Raw genomic sequence first — 18,326 nt, 5'->3', positions numbered from 1 at the left:
TAGTATTGTTACAGGAGAACCCAGCCTTGGTCATAAAATGTTGTGATGGAAAGGAGAAAAATAACTTAAACATGGGGAAAATTTGAAAGAAATCGGACAAGCAATAAGAAAGTTAAAGCTGCTTTAAAATTGAGATCACTAAGACACTGTAGATTTCAAATTGCCAACTGGTTAAGTAAATTATGACAAGGGGCAAGGACATCTTTCCCATAGGCCATGAACTTAATAATCAGGGATTTGTGATTTTCTCCTAAGTACCCATTCCACTGGGGCAGTAATCTAAATATAACCCAGGTAGTATATTGTTTTATGTCCTCATGAAAGAAAATGCAATTTGAAATAAAACTTGGGAAGATGACATTTTAGCCATTTTATGTATTGGAGCATGGGGAAAAGTATCCCTTGCCTACATCTTTATGACATCTGGGGCCCGCTGCAGAAAGAGTTGCGTTTAAATGCAATTCAAAAAATCGATCGCTGTTAATAAAGTTGCGCATGATTTTTTTTTTTTTTCTTTCTGCAACGGGCCCCTGCAGCCAAATTGAAGTCTCCATGGGTGTAGTGATTACCAATATTTAGAACTTTTACAAATTCATAACTTTCTTATTATTTGTCCAATATTGTTCAAACTATCACCTATCAACTTGACGTATCTTTCAAGGCAACAGAGCCCAGGGCCCTGTCTTACAAAGAGTTGCGATTGATCCGATAAGCCAGCAAAATCAACATCTTAAAAGCATGTCTGTTCACAATATTTTTCTAGATATGATGTACATTCATCATTTTTTTCAGAATTCAGTGTGCTTCTCTTTGTTTAAAGAGGATATTGTGCAAATTTCCTGAAGAATAAGTTATGGCACGGATGGATTTCCATACATTTGAGATTAATCGGATAAATCATAACTCTTTATAAGACGGGCCCCTGGGGGGCGTTCCATGAAAGGACTTGTCGGACGTTTTATCCGACAGTTACCATAGGAACAGTGCCTCTCAGCCAATCAAAATCATGGAAAGATGTCAGATCTGACAACTTGTCGGATGAAAATATTGATGAAAAGCTCCCCTGATGATACCTTATAAGGGTTGATGAAAACTCCGTAATCTCTCACGGCGCTCCGTGGCCTGCTCGCTACGCTAGTGCCGACATGATCAGGGGTTATGGTGATGGTCATCATCAAAGCTCTCTTGCTCATGGGCTTGAGGGAGTCACTATGACATCATGTAGCCTGAGCTTCTAGGGCTTGGTTGACTTGGATGATCTACTGGCATATACCTTTTTTACAGCTGACATTGAGAATAAAGTGATAATTAAGAAATTTAATTTCATAAAAAAAATGGAGGGGGAGGGGGGGATTACACCAAATGCAACGTTCTCCTATTCTGTCACCTCACATTAAGAATTTTGAGATTCTTCATATTTTTATGTAGAGTCAATATCTTAATATTGGTGTGCTGCCTGGCATGTATGTGGGTATTCCTGCTAATTGTTGCTCTTTTAGTGAAGAAATATGGTTTTAGAATGCAAACAAGATAAAAGTGAATATCATCATAATCTCAAATGAAATACTGGGTAGATGCAGCCAATGATCCAATATCATGGATATATATTTGAGGATTTCTCAGGCCTTCTGAAAGGTCAAGTCCACCCCTGGAAATGTTTATTTGAATAAATAGAGAAAAATCAAACTAGCAGAACGCTGAAAATTTCATCAAAATTTGATGTAATATAAGAAAGTTATATCTTAAAGTTTCACTTATTTTTCACAAACATTGCTATGCACAATTCAGTGACATGCAAATAAGACAGTCGATGATGTCCTTCACTCACGTTTTTCTTTTGTTTTGTATCGTTTGAATTTTACAATATTTCATTTTTTACATACTTGACAATAAGGATCAACTTCACTGAACCATGAAGTATTACACAATGATAATTCCATATGTTCAGGGAGGAATCGATTGTTGTTTCACTTGACAATGAGAAAATTAAAATATTTCATATTGTGTATAATAAAATGCAAAAGAAGTAGTGAGTGGATGGCGTCATCAGTCTCCTCATTTGCATACTGACCAGGATGTGCATATAAATAATCAAGCAGAATTTTAAAATATCACAACTTTCTTATTTTACTACAGATTTTAATGAAACTATTAGTGTTATCCTTGTTGAATTTTTCTCTTTTTATTCAAATCAACTTTCTGTTGGGGTGGACTTGTCCTTAAAGAGACTTTTCTAAATGGGATTTCAAGTTAAAACCCAAAACAATGATGCTATTTGCTACATATTATTGTACTGTTTAGTGCAATGTGGTGGCTGATTTTTTAACATCCAGTTATATATCTCAGTGTCAATTTTAATATTTTGTTATCCACGCTGCACTTGCGTGGTAATGATGTTTATCCAGTGTACCTCGGGTGTGTAAGCCTGGCATAACACAAGTCTACGCATATAACCCTGAAATATGAAGAGGGTAGATGCAAGCCCATTACTCAGGGGCGGATCCAGGATTTTCCAAAAGAGGGGGGGGGTACATTTTTGAGGAAAATGTTGACAAGCCCCCCCCCTCAAAAAAACCCCAACACAAATGAAGGATATTTTGTACCCGAAAAAATTTGACAAGCAATAAAAAGGTTTTCAACCACAAATGAAGGATATTTCGTACCCGAAAAAATATGACAAGCCCCCCCCAAAAAAAAAGTATTCAATTTCAAAAGAGGGGGCACACCTCGGTTTTAATGGCATTTTTACATTACAAATTTTGATGTTGCTTCTCAAAAGGGGGCACGTGCCCCCTGTGCCCCCCTTGATCCGCGCCTGCCATTACTAAACAAATATACTGACATAAAAATAATAGGATATTTCAAGAACCGTTTAGATTCATGAGCCTAGTAATAATGTATGAAGCGTAATCTGATTTTTTTTTCTATCTACTCTGACCCCAAAAGTGGGTATTTTCAAGCACCGTTTGAATTTATGGAGAAGTTACGTGTAAGCTTATCATCACTAAACAGATAAGGCAAGAGTAAACAAGGACGTGAAATCTTTCCCCAAAGGTAGGGAAGACCAAGAGCTGGAAAATTTGACAAGCAAAAGAAAAGAAGAAAAAAAAGTTATCACCCTAAATGTCACCCAAAAAGTAAGGCCATCCCGCTTACTAAAAATACAGGTTTTATTTCGATGTTGAGTGATGTATTTCTTTCCATCATGTCCCCCTACTATTTTGGGGGTGGGGGTGGGACGTGTCCCCCATGGGACTTCCGCCCATGAGTGTAAAGGAAAGGAACAAAAGGAAGAGGGCAAGAGAGGAAATATGTGTGAGAAATACCAGAATAATTAGAAATGAGAGAGGATGGCAAAATGGAACGGGAAAAGGAAAGAAAGTGGGAACTCACAAAGGCAGAATGAAGTGAGCAAAAATGCTGAAATGGCAAGGGAAACAAAAATGATCAAGTTAAAGGACAAGTCCACGGGCACCTCAAGCAAGGGCACCTCTAATTAAAGAAGGCAGAAAATTGAAAACGAATTAACGTGTCAAAGGGAACGAAAGAAGATAAAAGTGGAAAAGACGAGAGAATATTGGAAAACGGGTGGGGGGGGGGGTGAGCCTAGTGAGCGATATACACTCCGGACTTTTTCCCGGACCCCACCGTAAGGGTGCTATTGAAGGAGACCCCTCCCGCTCGTACGCGGCTTCACGAAGGGCGGCTTTTTCAATTACGCCAAGGCTTGTAAAATGCCAATCATCTAGTTGTTGGAACTCGATTTTTGCCTGTCGCCTATCTCATGATATAAATTTCATACAGCGACATCAGTTTTTTTAAATTCCGAAACGAGATAACATTGTTTTGACGCTGCATGAAGTAGAACAAAAATTCCGTTACATCTAAAATCGTCATAGCACTATAACTTCATCATTTGTCGGTTTATGACATTTGCTCCGACGACTTTCCGATGGAAAATCTGAAGGTTAAGCTAAACATAAAACCTAACCTCCAAAACGAGACAAACCTCCCGGGGGGGGGGGGCACCTACATTAACGAGTGGATACCATGCGCGACCAAAAAAAACACGTAAAAAGGATGTCTTTTTCACGATAGGGCACGTTACGTACGTAACGTGAAAAGGGTGTCAAAAACACAAAAATAATGAAGAAAGTGTATCTATTTCACTAGGAAAATTACGTGTTTAGGGTCGAATTTGCGCCACAAATTAAAATGTTTTATAAAGGATGTCCTTTTGCCCCAACACTTCGTGTTTAGAGTCCGATTTGCGCAAGGTGTAGAAGGTGGGGTCGTACTAAACCAATAAGGTAAAGCAGACGACCGAAGCCGCCCGTAACAATAAAACATTCCTTTACTTGTTTAGGGGTTCATTTCAGGTAATATTTGCCAAGAGTATCGTTTTGTAGGGTTTTACACGCCAATACTTGTTAAGGGGTGCATTTTCAGAATATGGAAATTACGTGTTTAGGGTGCTTTTCGAGACCCCATGGTCGCGCATGGTATCCACTCGTGAATGGAAGTGCCCCCCCCCCCCCGGGACAAACCTAAATAATTATCTACACATTAATATTCTGAATCCAAAAACTCTAGCTAAAACTACAACCCTGTGCCCTCTGAGATATTGAGAATTGAGTAAATGTCGCAGGAGCATAATGTCGGATCATGTCACCTCGCACTGATTAAATGAATTATCCAGTGGTTGATCGACCAAATGCAGAGAATTACAGTTCCCTGGTTGACCCAGGGAATCCTTCAAACTTGATCATAAACGTTTAACCAAACGAACATTTCATATTGTCTGGAGGTTCCATGATATTTTGTTTGTACTTCGGCGACAATTGCTCCGCTGTTAAAATTCCGCACACTAAACGAAATAACACTGTACCTTCTGTACCCGATCCCTTTGTCTTAGACGAAATAAAGACCGGAGCTAACCCTCCCAATCTCCCCAGTTTAGTCATTAACTGGTGAAATTCCAAATAGTAAACAAAAGCGATCGATATTTGTTATGGTTTGACCCGATCCAGGGGGCCGCGCTATCCCACGTGGAAAGCCCCGATTCTAAATATAGAAACATGCATCATTCTAGTTGTCTGTATTTGCAGACCCATTTCTATAGACTGTGCTATGTCTCGTAACAGCAAGTAATAACTTGAAGAGAACACTCAATGATCTTAATTATCAATACGTTTTTTTCTTTGATTAAAAATAAATAGACAGTCACGTTTTGGAATGATGAGATATATACCGAATAGTGATATTTGAAAACTAAACCATCGACTCATTGAACTTCCCACCTACATGAAGTTGAAAGTGATCCTAAATACGTCTGGTTACTGTCCATCAAAATAATTATTGATAAATGATTTATTATGATACATAATTTGCAAGTTAATTTACAAATTTTTCCCATATGAGGATGTAGGCCTATATTTGGGGCATTTTAGTTAAAATCCATAGAATACAAAATATCAAAACAATCTAGACACAATTGATGATTTTTATTTTCTCAAAGTATGCTATCATTGATTGAGTTTATTTATTTATGTGTAATATTAATGTATACATTTATGCACATTCAATATTAATTTCTCTATCCACTTATATAATGAGTTTGAGTCTGAAATATGATAACATGCCGTCTGCAAGAACCGTTCCGGTGTTGATTCAACACCAGCCCGGAATATATTTACATGTATGTCCATTTAGTCAAACACCAGATAGGTGTTTATACAACACCAATAGTATTAAAACAGCATCGGTTTGAGTCCAAACTGGTGTTGTGGTGTGGACATATATAGATTCCGGGCTGGTGTTAAATCAACACCGGAGTTTTGCAGTGTGGGATGGAGCGAAGACGAGGGTGTTCACAGGAAGCCCACAAAGGGCTTTAAGGTTGTTAATTACAAAAAAATATAAAGGACATTTTTGTGTATGTGTATTCTAACTCTAATACACACTTGAACTCATACTCGGTCTCGATACTCTAATACACAAAATTGGCGACGAGGATGGGATGATGAAGAATGAAATGTGTTGTATGAACACAATAGAAATGATTCCTGCATCCATTAAAGTGATTGGTTAAAATTGGTTTGACTTTTAAAAAAGCTAGAAGGTCACACTTGTCACCTGTGTCTGTGATATGTTACTAAAATGAAGCCTAGAAAAAATTGCGTTCGGAAATAATTATTTAGTGCTTCAAAAATTGAAATATAAAGTGACCGGAAACACCATCTTAATTTCATCCCATACACTTATGTGTACTATTTAGGTGTCTATAAGACGTTTGTTTTTTTTTTTTTTTTTTTTTAATCGGGGTTTACCTTGTAGTTTTAGCTTTTCATTCTCAATAAGGGTTGTTTTCAGGGTTTATTAGTTCTAATACATGCACTTGTACACATGTTTCATCTAGGTTTGAGAATTTTTTAAATCGGCTGCTCACAAAGTTAAACAATACCTTTAAATGTAAATTATATTATTGAGAACTATGAAAAACAGAGACTTCTTTCCTATAAGATGATAGTTTATTCATTTCCTATATTATGAAAATTAGCTGTGGCAGATATACGATATTAACTTTCAAACATCGGCACACTTCAAAAGAAAAAATATCACTCATCGGAACTTGAAAAAGGATTGACTGTCATATCCCTGTGAAACGGGTCTGTAGCACAAGACTACGAAGCCCTCGTCCGCTCGAGATCAACGCAGTGGCACAGTAATGTACACGTATAGCCTATCGGATTATCGTTCACTACATGACTTCATCCGATCAGTTTACAGACGTTCCGTAGCGAGTACATTTGGCAGGCGGACACAGAGTTTTAACAGTAGAGGAGGAAATTTTGTTTTTGGTATAGGACCTGGAAAGAAATAATTCATCCATCAGACTAAGCTTGATCCAGAACAGGCAGGACCAGGGGTAAGTACATTTAGCTGTGAGAGGCATTATATAGATAGCTATACTATAGCAGTATAGGCCTAATTGTGTTGCCCCTGGAAATAACTTCGTTAGAAATTTGTACTCCATGATGTCTACATCTCAAATGCTCATTATGGAGAGAGAAGATGAAAAAAAATAGCCACTGCACTGAGGACACCCAAAACGACACATGTGATTACATGTAGCTAAATCAGATCAGCTACAGTTCTATTCCACCCTAATCCCACCAAAAACCAACCCAGTTCTCTATCTATGACTATGTGTTGCAAATAGCGTGTAGTTCGATAATTTCTTATGCGTGCATGCGTGGGCATATAATCGCCATGGCGATATACGACATCGTAAGTTGTTATAGTCACTTGTTAGCCTGCATGTTAATTGTTCTTTTATTGGCAGCTCTTTTTATTTGTCGTACTTAGTTTCATAAATTTTCTTTGAAAACTGGATAGTCGAGCTCATATTATATTCACCATTTACCACTACCATTTACACGACTTGAGAGCGACATGTCAGCGGTACACACATGGACAGTTGGGACCTTTCGCAATCATCACGGACGCTAGTATTAGGGTCCCCTAACACAAAAGTTAACGCTTAATCATACACTTGATTTTTAAGATTGATTGTGCATTACAGTCAATAGAATCAAACGTAGAAAAGTGCTCTACGATCAATGCTAAGCTTTGTGTAACAGGGGGGTTACAGGTCCTACAAATCTGCTTTTCGTGTGCAAAATCCCTTTCCGCGACACCCGTACCGCATACATGCATGTATATTACGACTGATGGCTGGAGATATTCAAATGCAGAACCTAAAATAGATTTATGACATGGAGAAGAAAGTGGTTTTTCAAACAAATCGAGAACATATTGAGTGAGAAAAAACTTACTGAATGAAGGCTTAAATATAGATCATTACAGTCCATCGAATCGATATTACATTTAATGTGGATTATTGGTGGATCACTGGCAATTGATTTCATGGATAAGATCAACCTCTCCAGCCGAACATTTCGCATGCGTTGATATGTACACATCATATGCGATACCTTTGAACTCGTTTCCTTTTGTTTCTTTTGTTTCTTTGTTTCTTTTGTTTACTCCTTATACACAAACGATATGCCTCTCGCACACGATGTGAGGGGCATTATGTTTTACATTCCCCAGAAATGGGGATTAGATTCAAATTCCGGGGGACCACTTCCATTGATGAGTGGATACCAGGCACGACCATGGGGTTTCGAAAAGTACCCTAAACATGCTAAACAAGGAAGCAATTCTTTTCCAGATTATGAAAATGCATCTCTTAACAAGTATTTGGCTTGTGAAACCCTACAAGTATTGAATATATATCCCTTATTTCAGCATTTTAAACATCGTTTTGACACCCTTATAACGTTACATAGGCCTATATACGTAACGTACCTGCCCACTCTGTCCCTTTTTACGGGTGGTCGCTACTGGTATCCACTAATCAATGGAAGTGGGCCCCCCGGGCGGCCTCTCGAGCTCTAGGAGGAGTCAAATGTGGCTTTGGAAAGTCGTCCTCAATCGGATAAATCGCTGTTACCATAGTAGCAACCAGAATTTTGCACACGAAACGCATATTGAATGTTTCCGTCGCAGATGCGAAACGAAAAAAAAATCTCATGTCACACAATTTGCATTGCAGGACTGAGTTTTACGACCATGATGACGGGCCCAAAAATTCCCTCCAAAGTCAACGACCGTTGTAAATAAGCGTCCGCGTCCTCAAACGAAAGGTCGGGAGTGTTGCACATCCGCGTACGTTGATCCCGGGGGGGGGGGGGGGCACTCGACCAAAAAAGTGGTAGGGGTGTGCCGCGGGCGAGACAAAAAACGGGGGCCCCGGAGCGGGCTTATTGTAAAAAGGAGGGTCCTCGGAACGGGCTTCGGAACTACAATTTTGTGAAAACGGGGGTCCTTGGAACGGATCGCCAGCAAATGAGTACGTGCATAGTGCACCCCTATGGAATGGGCAAGCGTGCATGATGCAGCTAGCGCGGCCTCCGCCGGGTGCGCTCGCACAGAGACGATGGTCGGACAGCGCTCGGCGGCCGCTTTTCACCTAAATCGCAGCAGATCAATGCGACCGGAACGGCGTAACGAAAAATATGCGAAGCTTTGGAGCGGATTTCTGTCTTATTTTTTTCTCGATAAGAAGAAAATGGTATGCCTTGGAGCGGCTTTCTTTGTTCTTTTTCTCGATAAGACAAAAATGCTATGCCTTGGAGTTGGAACGGAAATTTGAGTGTAAAAATGGGGGTCCCCTCCGCGGCACATACCCACTATGCATTATATACTGAGTGCCCCCCGGGCGTTGATCGCTCGAAATTGGTCGTTTGTACCTAGTTTATCCTGACCCGTGTCAACATAATTAATACCTACTCACTTAGTTTGGTTAATTAACAACTTCCAAAACAGGAACTTCCAAATTCCCATTCAAATTAAAGCAACAATTAAAACCTAATATATTTTGTTGTATTCGGTAGTGACGCGCACGTACGTGTGTACCCACTTGCCATTATTGATTGAAATCGTTCACAATGAAAGGGAGGTACTACTACCCACTTTCTAAAATCATGAACCAATATGCAACGAGTCCCTTACATGTCGTAGATTGTTCAAATAGGATAATATATTAAATGACAAGCATGCAGACGCAGAACCAGGGGCCCGTTGCAGAAAGAGTTGCGTTTAAACGCAAGTCAAAAAAATCAATCGCAAGTCCCAAATGCGCGCTGCTGATTGGTTGAAAATCAAGTTGCGCATGATTTCTAGAGTTGCGATTGATTGCAACTCTTTCTGCAACGGGCCCCAGAAGAGGTTCGTATTGTCTGCAAAATTTGTCGAGCCCCCCCCCCAAAAAAAAAGAAGTCATCTGACCTATTTTCCGGGAAGCCCTGGCTGGCACTAGTCTGCTATGCAGACTCTGAATGGCTCGTGAGGTGGGATCTGCTACTGGTTTTTCGCAAACCAGCCTGAAAGGGCGAGCGTAGCAGCCCCAGTAGACCTAGTCTGCTATGCAGACTCGTTGAATCAGCTAAGGTACACACACTGCAGATGTGGGTCTACATTTGTAGACTAGGCTGGCACCTTCCGCCCCCAGCCCCCGGATTTGTGTCTGGCAAGTGTTGTTGTTATTTTGAATAGGCAAACTAGTCAGTTTTGACTAATTGTTGCCTTGTAAAATTGATTTCCTTTTTTTTCAAAATGGTATAATTTCTTTGTTGACTTGATTCTATATCAGTTAGAAAAATGAAGAGATGAAAGAAAAGTTCCTAGGAAATCATGGAAGACCACCTCTCCTGCCCTGTACAGCGCGTTATTCTGAGCATAGAGCTATTAGCTCTATGTTCTGAGGGTATAGCGGGGTATAATATAGGCCTTACGCACAGCTTCGAATGTCGATCTCCATGGATAGTCTACTAGAAAATATTGCCACGAACGTACAGGGTTAGGTTATTAGGAAAATATATTCAGATCAATTGTCATTCAGCATTGATTATTGTTTCATTTGTGTTATTGACGTATTTTTGAAGAAACAAAGAAATGTGGGAAAATATTCTTCCTTGAAATCTCATCAAGAGAGCGGGGTACAGGGGGCTCATCCTACACAGAAAAAAAAAGACAAAAAATCAGACAAAATTGTGAGAAGCAAATAAAAAAAAAATGAGGGAAAATGTGATCTGAGGAAGAGGGGCCTGGATCCGCCCCACCCTGTCTAATGTTTATTAAATAAATGTTATATATTGACTTAGGCACCATGGTCGATCTCTCCGTCAAAGCATGGATATTGACTTATTCGACTCTTTCAATGTTTAAATGGTTGGAGTTTAACAAAGAAAGGAGTACATACAATATAGGTGTTGACAAAAGATAAAGGGTTATTTTAAGTTTTAATTCTAAATTCATGTACATGGTACCTGTAGCCAAGTCGACAATAGTGTGTACACACGGCATTGGGAGCCTTATATGCGCAATCGAGAAATTATAGAATATATAGAAATATATAGAAAAATCCTGTGACGAAACGGGGGAAAATTAAAAGATCCAGGCCAGAAAATAGAAGGAATTAGTTCTGACATCGGAACTTCATTCCTGGAAATAATGCCTCGACTTCCTCAAGAATTATTTCAATATTTCCTTCCATTTTCCGTGGAGTAATAGCTCCATGGATAAAGTTTACTCTCTAATGCTATTTGCCATCAAAATTTCTTTTCGAGATTGTCAATCACGGATATAACGCATTCTAAAAACAGTTTACCCCAAATTGGGTAAAATGGAAACAAGTATACTTGCTACACTTTGAATTTGCATTTTGCCCAATGGGGGGGGGGGGGGACACAGCAAACATGATTGTTCCTGGTTATGAGACGAAAATGTCAAAGACGAAATGGTGATTAGTCATTAGACGAAGTGATGATTGGGCCAAATGTTGATGGGCGGAATGGCATTATACTGAATGAAGGTAGACCATGTGGTGAGTGGACGAGTTGGCAGTGGACGAATTGGCAACAGACCACCCGTGTGGCTCACCTATATCCTTTAATCACATTCAGTGAAATCATATCATTCAACGGAAAATATTGTGTAGTACCTGTATTCTGTTAGGCTACTTTCTGTTCAAAAAGCGTCAATAATCCCGATTAATTATCTCCGTCTAATCTTCTCTAATCCCCCTCCTTTTACATTGCCTGTTTGTACATACATGTCAACAATGTTTGTTAAATGTGTCGTTATTGAATTTTAATTACATGAAATCGTATATACCGGAATGTACAATACTTTCTCAATTGTTTTTTTTTTCAGAGAGGGCTCGCAAGAGTCTGGGCAATTACATGTAGTACCGAATTGTACTTTTGCGAGCCCAGGCCTAAAGCCATTCTTAGTACTCTCTTCTTCTTTTCTTTCATTTTTACTTATTTCTAATGAATTATTCAATTTCAAATTATATGTTTGTCTTTACATTGTACTTTTTTAAAGACTTTTTATGGCCAAATAATAATAACAATAATAATAATAATGAAATAATAATAACAATAATAATAATAAGGTATTAGCGTGCTATAATATATATTTTGTATATTAATTTGTCTTTGTAATAATTTTTTTTATTGTTAATTGACTTGAGTTGAAAATAAACCAAACTGAAACTGAAACATTACTTCCCTTTCTTGAGTACTGGGTTTTGCGAAATGTTTATATTTTACTTGTAGGGATAAATCTTCAGCACCATGCCCTTAATCACATTAAATGTCATCATCATCTTAATTATTTCCATCCTCATCATAATTATTATCTCAATCATCATCATCATCTTCCTCCTCTTCATCATCGCCACCATTGCCACCACCAGTCAAAGCGTCATTCATCACCAACATCATCCCGAGCAAAGCCATCATCGTCATCCTCTTCCTACTCAATGATCACCAGAAATAACATCGTCACCATTTCATTTAAGATCAAGTTCACCTCAGAAAAATGTTGATTCGAATCAATAGGGGAAAATCAGACAAGCACAATGCTGAAAATTTCATTAAAATCGGATGTAAAATAAGAAAGTTATGACATTTCAAAGTTTTGCTTGTTTTTAACAAAATGGTTATATGAACGAGCCAGTTACATCAAAATGATAGAGTCGATGATGTCACTCACTATTTATATTGTTTTTTATTGCTTGAATTATACAATATTTCAATTTTTACGAATTTGACGATTACGACCTCCTTGCCTGAAGCACAAAATGTTAATATAATGGAATTACACGTGTTCAGGGAGGAATGAGACTTCATGTCAAATGACAATGACGAGAAAATAAAAACATTACATATTTCATATAATGAAATACAAAAGAAATAGTGAGTGAGTGATGTCATCAGTTCCTCATTTGTATACCGACCGAGATGTGCATATAACTGTTTTGTGAAATGAAGCGAAACTTTAAAATGCCATAACTTTCTTATTTTACATCCGATTTTGATGAAATTTTCAGTGTTATGCTTGTTGAATTTTTCTCTTTTTATTCAAATAAAGTTTTTGTTGGGGTAGACTTGTCCTTAAATATCGTCGTCATTGTAACCATCGATGTTAGGCCAGTCAATTAATCAATCGATCAACCGATTGATCAATTAATTCCGAAGCAATCGATATAATCTTCAAGAAATCTTTCTGTATTTAAACTTATTTACATCCCATTTTGCCATAACTGAGATAAAGAGATACAGTCCGATCTTTATATGATTATGGTTCACTGTAAAAAAAAAATTGGGCAAAATTTTAACCAGCACTATATAGGGTAATTATGTATCCAACCAATTTGGAGCGTTATTTTACCCAATGCGGGAAGCATATTAGTCCAGTAAGGTTAAAATATAGGCAGCAACTACTTTGGAATGGGCAACATTTTCATCACACAGGATAAACAAAAATGCCCAAAAGAAATGCCCAATGTTGGTTGGACACATAATTACCCTCATGGAACATTTTTACTCAATGTTTTTTAGAGTGTTGTAGTGCGAGCATATTTTGAAAATTTAAATAAAAAATCTAACAGATTAGATCATTAGAAGCGATAACCATCATGAATAGTAAAGAGTATCATATTTACCCGAATGTGGTTTAGCTGGAGGGTCGCATTACAAACCGATACTCGCGGTAAAGAGCTAGTCTGCTGGGCAAACCCTTCACTCGAGTTAAGGGTCTGAATCTACAGCCTACTCATGCCTTGTCTACTGAAGGCCCTCCCGCGCGGGAACAGCAAGTTTTGTTTGTGATAGTCTTTGCGTGGAGACACACTTGCTGATCAAAGTTTCAATCAGGGTCTGTGCCTGCAGACTAGTGTAAAGAGCAGCCATGTCCTTTTAAGGCAAGACCTACAGCAAAACTGAAAACGTGTAAAGAGAAATAGAAGTAGGATTAATATTTCCTGCAATATCATTATAGATCTATGCATATCATTATAGATCTATGCATGCTCTATTCACATGTAGTATAGGTTGTACGTAAATGGGCAAGCTTCATTTGGAGATATAATTATGTGTGTGTCACACATGTAAAATATGATTTAATTTTCAAAGAAATGATAAGATCCACCACACATACAGATAAAAAAAAGAAGGTCTATATTATCTATATAGGACTAGATAACACCACATATATTTTTTTTTCGAAGTTCCATTCCCAAACAGGGGGGGGGGAAGCTGTATTTGCACGTTCTATTCAAGTTATTAAATCTACACAACTTTGCAATTATGGTTTGTTTTGAAAATTACAACTACAAATATTTTTCTTATAGGGGAGGGGGGCTGCACCTTATCAACATCTCAAAACTGGATTGCATGCCTATTATGAAGGAAGATTTCAATGTTTCTGGTACTGCTTTTTTTTTCATTGCATTTCAGGAATAATTTACAGCTCCCCCCAAACTAATATGGGGGGGGGGTGCCGAATATGAGAAAATGAAAGAACATTGAACATAAAAGTTCTTCTACAAAAATACGCTACTCCTGCGAATGAGAATAGATTCTTTGGTAACAGGTTGATTTGTTTTTCTTTATTCACTTGTCTTGGGAAGTCCCTTTTGATGGTCATGATGATGCAAGATTCAATGATTCAACAACGTGTCAACGTGTCACTACTGTTAGAATTCAAAACGAAACTGTGCTACCTCAAATAAACACATTTATTTAGATTGTTTGTCTTTTGATATCAAAGCTTGGCACGGTTTTCCCTTAATGAAGCGTACATTACATTGATTTACGACTTTATTTTCTATTGTGATACTTCTGATTTACGAATCTTCCTATCGAATGTGTCAAGGTCAACTTGAAAACGGGGTAAACATGGCACTAATTCCTTTATTGAAATTCATCAACATATCAATGTTTGCTGAAACGGGTCACTATACTATTTGACTCAAGTCACAGAGTCTGCTGTTCAGTGCGCAGACAATGACTGAATATAACAATTATTACTCAAAAGAGGGTGGGATTCAGCCACTAAATTCATACCCAGTATTCACTATTTAGTATTCGGTATTGGCAAGTATTGTTTTCTTTTATATGTTGTTTTCATTCTTTCCTTGTTTTATATAGGTTTTTCATATTTATATGTTTTGTTGATTTTTCAACAATACGAGTTGCGTTTCCAATGACATGACGTGCCATTTTGGCACTTTTGGCAAAAAATATACTCTAGATTGCATCATTCTCGGTCAATTCGTGTACGCTAAATGTACACTCCATGAGATCTTTTTCATATTTGAATTTGAATTTTATTTATTACCAAAGATCACTGTCAGGTACAATTACAAGGAATAGTACATCAAACAAAACATTTGGTAATTGGAACTAACGTAATAGCAAGATGCTAATCGACGTTAGCCCCAAATAATGCCATTATCATAGCTTAAACAATTTAAAAAATTAATCTCAATATTGCACATCAAATTCAGTACTAATTCTACTCATTACTGTTGCAGAAATTTCAGTCATTTTTAGTGAACATATGTACACTGTTTACAAGAAAAAATATCTTAATTATTCACATATCTTATTATTCTTCTTGTTCCTCAAGAAGAATCTGATTTTCTATAAAATCTTTAATTGTGAACTTTGATTTATTTATCAATTTCTTTTCTTCTCTCCCCCCCCTTTTTTTTTGGGGGGGGTGGTATCTTCATAAAGTTTCTGTTAACCACGTGCAAAGACAACATTTACAATTACAGAGAGTCTCTGTCCCTACCACTGGGGTAAATCATTGCGCCACACCAGTTGTTCGGGGGTATGATCTATTGATCAAACCCCCCTCCCGCTTGAATGGCATGACGTCACGGACAAAGTGGTCCCGATTGACCTATAGCAGGTAGTAATGATCATCAACGATTTCTTTGAAAAAAAAACACAATGATCACATGCCGATATTATCATGTTTGTCCTGCCAAGTTGATATCATAACGACCCTTTACTTGGTGCTACGCACTTTGGACTTGACAACAATCATTTAGACTCAGTCGCATAATTCTAATAACCTTTCTGAAATTAATACATCGTATATAATATGCGAAATTCAAAGTCCCATCCACACTGTGTGAATAGGCCTACATAAATATAGAAAAATTGTCTATACACTTTAAAAAATATTGGATAAAAATGCTCCATGAGGGTAATTATATGTCCAACCAACATTGGGCACTTCTTTTGGGCATTTTTATTTATCTAGTGTGAGGAAAATTTTGCCCATTCTGTAGTACCTGCTGCTTACTTTTTAACCACACTGGATAATATGCTTCCCGCATTGGGTAAAATACTGCCCCAAATTGGTTGGACACAAGTCATAATCACCCTCGTGGTGGTAAAAATTTTACCCAATATTTATTTTACAGTGTACTCTTACAAAAAAAGGCCCAGTGGTTATCACCTGGATGGTAGAGCGGTGACTTACTGGCTCCCTGTAAAAATGGCAGAGGTAAAAATGGCAGAGGTAAAAATGGCAAAGATAAAAATGGCAGAGGTAAAAATGGCAAAGGTACAAATGGCAAGAGGTAAAATGGCAGAGGTAAAAATGGCAAAGGCAAAAATGGCAGAGGTAAAAATGGCAGAGGTAAAAATGGCAGAGGTAAAAATGGCAGAGGTAAAAATGGCAGAGGTAAAAATGGCAGAGGTAAAAATGGCAAAGGTACAAATGGCAAGAGGTAAAAATGGCAGAGGTAAAAATGGCAAAGGCAAAAATGGCAGAGGTAAAAATGGCAGAGGTAAAAATGGCAGAGGTAAAAATGGCAGAGGTAAAAATGGCAGAGGTAAAAATGGCAGAGGTAAAAATGGCAAAGGTAAAAATGGCAGAGGTAATAATGGCAGAGGTAAAAAGGATAACACTTGAGTTGGTATTGTTTTTCCTGGAATTCTTTTCCTGACGTCACAGATCAAAAACTCAAACTTCTAATAACTTTCTTAATCTTTGATGGGTTTTCTGCAAACCTTCACCAAAATATTTTTCTGCTATTTTTACAGTAAACCATTTGTCAGGGTGAATTTCCCCTTTAAAACAGGTCGATAGAATGGTACCTAAGAAATACCTAGAAATTTAAATCCCTGATTCGCTACACATTTCAAAATTCATGCGGTACCCGTTACCATAGAAACTAGTTAAGGAACCTGGTATCCACTTGGACTAGCTGCAATGAGGTATTACTCTGAAAAATGAGCACTAGTTGCTATTATTATATAATTTACATTGAACTAAAATACGTATCACATCAATATCTATTCGGATCCATTATGATGTTGAAATATGAAAAATTACTTTTATTACAGAACGTTTTGTTATTTTTCTGTTATCAAAGTTATGCAAGTGGTTCAAAGAAATCTCGAACTCGTTCATTTCAGTGTGTTAATGATACCGCACAATGGTTGGTGTTTACATTTCAATTCGTTTGGTATGTGTGATTAAGTGCTGTTCCACTATACGAACTGGCCAAGATAAATCCTTTCACTCACTATGGAAATCATTTTGGCATGAACATTTTTAATAATATCAACGATATAAAGTATAGACCTATAGTGATGAAAAAATTTTTAAAAAAATATCTAATCAGTTCATAATACTCATTTTGTCGATAGGAGTCCATTCAAGGTGAATAATTATGACTGATATTAACTGGAAAGGCTCTATTTTTGTCCTTGCTGATCTAGCATGTCATGATCTTTACCTCTGTCATTTTTGCCTCTGCCAATATTACCTCTGCCATTTTTACCTCTGCCATTTTTACCTCTGCCATTTTTACCTCTGCCATTTTTACCTCTGCCATTTTTACCTCTGCCATTTTTACGTTCGCCATTTTTACCTCTGCCATTTTTACCTTTGCCATTTTTACCTCTGCCATTTTTACCCGGCACCGACTTACTGCTCTCCCTAAAACAGGTTTCGAAATCGAAGTTTGGTAGGCCAGTAACTGTTGACTGTATTATGATTTGTAATCTATTCTACCCGAGTCTCTATAATACACCATTTTCAAAGGAAAAAAAATGATTGTGTCCTCTAATCCCATTTTGAAATGACTTTGATTTATAAATTGAATTGTGCACTCAGTTGATAACTGCACAAACAACACTCAGTCTGATCTTCAAAATCTTTTCAATTTAAGAAAGTACATGTAGTTGAATTGGAGGTGCAAACCATGGAAGCTCACATTACATGTGAGAATCTTTCTGGTGTTGTGATGCATTTATAATATAGCTGCAACTGTGCACCTTGTGTACCAGAATGTCTGAATGTGGCAAAGAATTTAGCTTAAAAATTTGTGTCATCAGTGGCATCGCTAATACCGTGTCTACACAGTGACTCGGCTCGGGGGTTTG

At 37.7% G+C, this 18,326-nt stretch overlaps 1 long non-coding RNA gene and 1 pseudogene across 1 annotated transcript in view; one reads left to right on the top strand and one right to left on the bottom strand.

Moving 5' to 3' along the window:
* Window positions 1-1,014: 1,014 nt before the first annotated feature.
* LOC121431551 overlaps window positions 1,015-18,326 on the bottom strand; it is a 27,558-nt gene continuing 10,246 nt past the window's right edge. Inside the window, exons 3-4 of the long non-coding RNA XR_005972135.1 lie at window positions 13,580-13,855; window positions 1,015-1,284 (exon numbers count right to left, since the gene is read on the bottom strand). This is a non-coding gene — a long non-coding RNA (uncharacterized LOC121431551). The remainder of the gene's footprint in view (window positions 1,285-13,579; window positions 13,856-18,326) is intronic.
* Window positions 6,788-18,326, top strand: part of LOC121431549 — a 26,447-nt pseudogene continuing 14,908 nt past the window's right edge.

Source organism: Lytechinus variegatus, chromosome 18 (assembly GCF_018143015.1).
Source record: "Lytechinus variegatus isolate NC3 chromosome 18, Lvar_3.0, whole genome shotgun sequence".
In the NCBI taxonomy this organism is placed as follows: Eukaryota; Metazoa; Echinodermata; class Echinoidea; order Temnopleuroida; family Toxopneustidae; genus Lytechinus; species Lytechinus variegatus.
The sequence above is the reverse complement of the archived record's forward strand: the minus strand, read 5'-3'. Positions and strand labels throughout refer to the sequence as shown.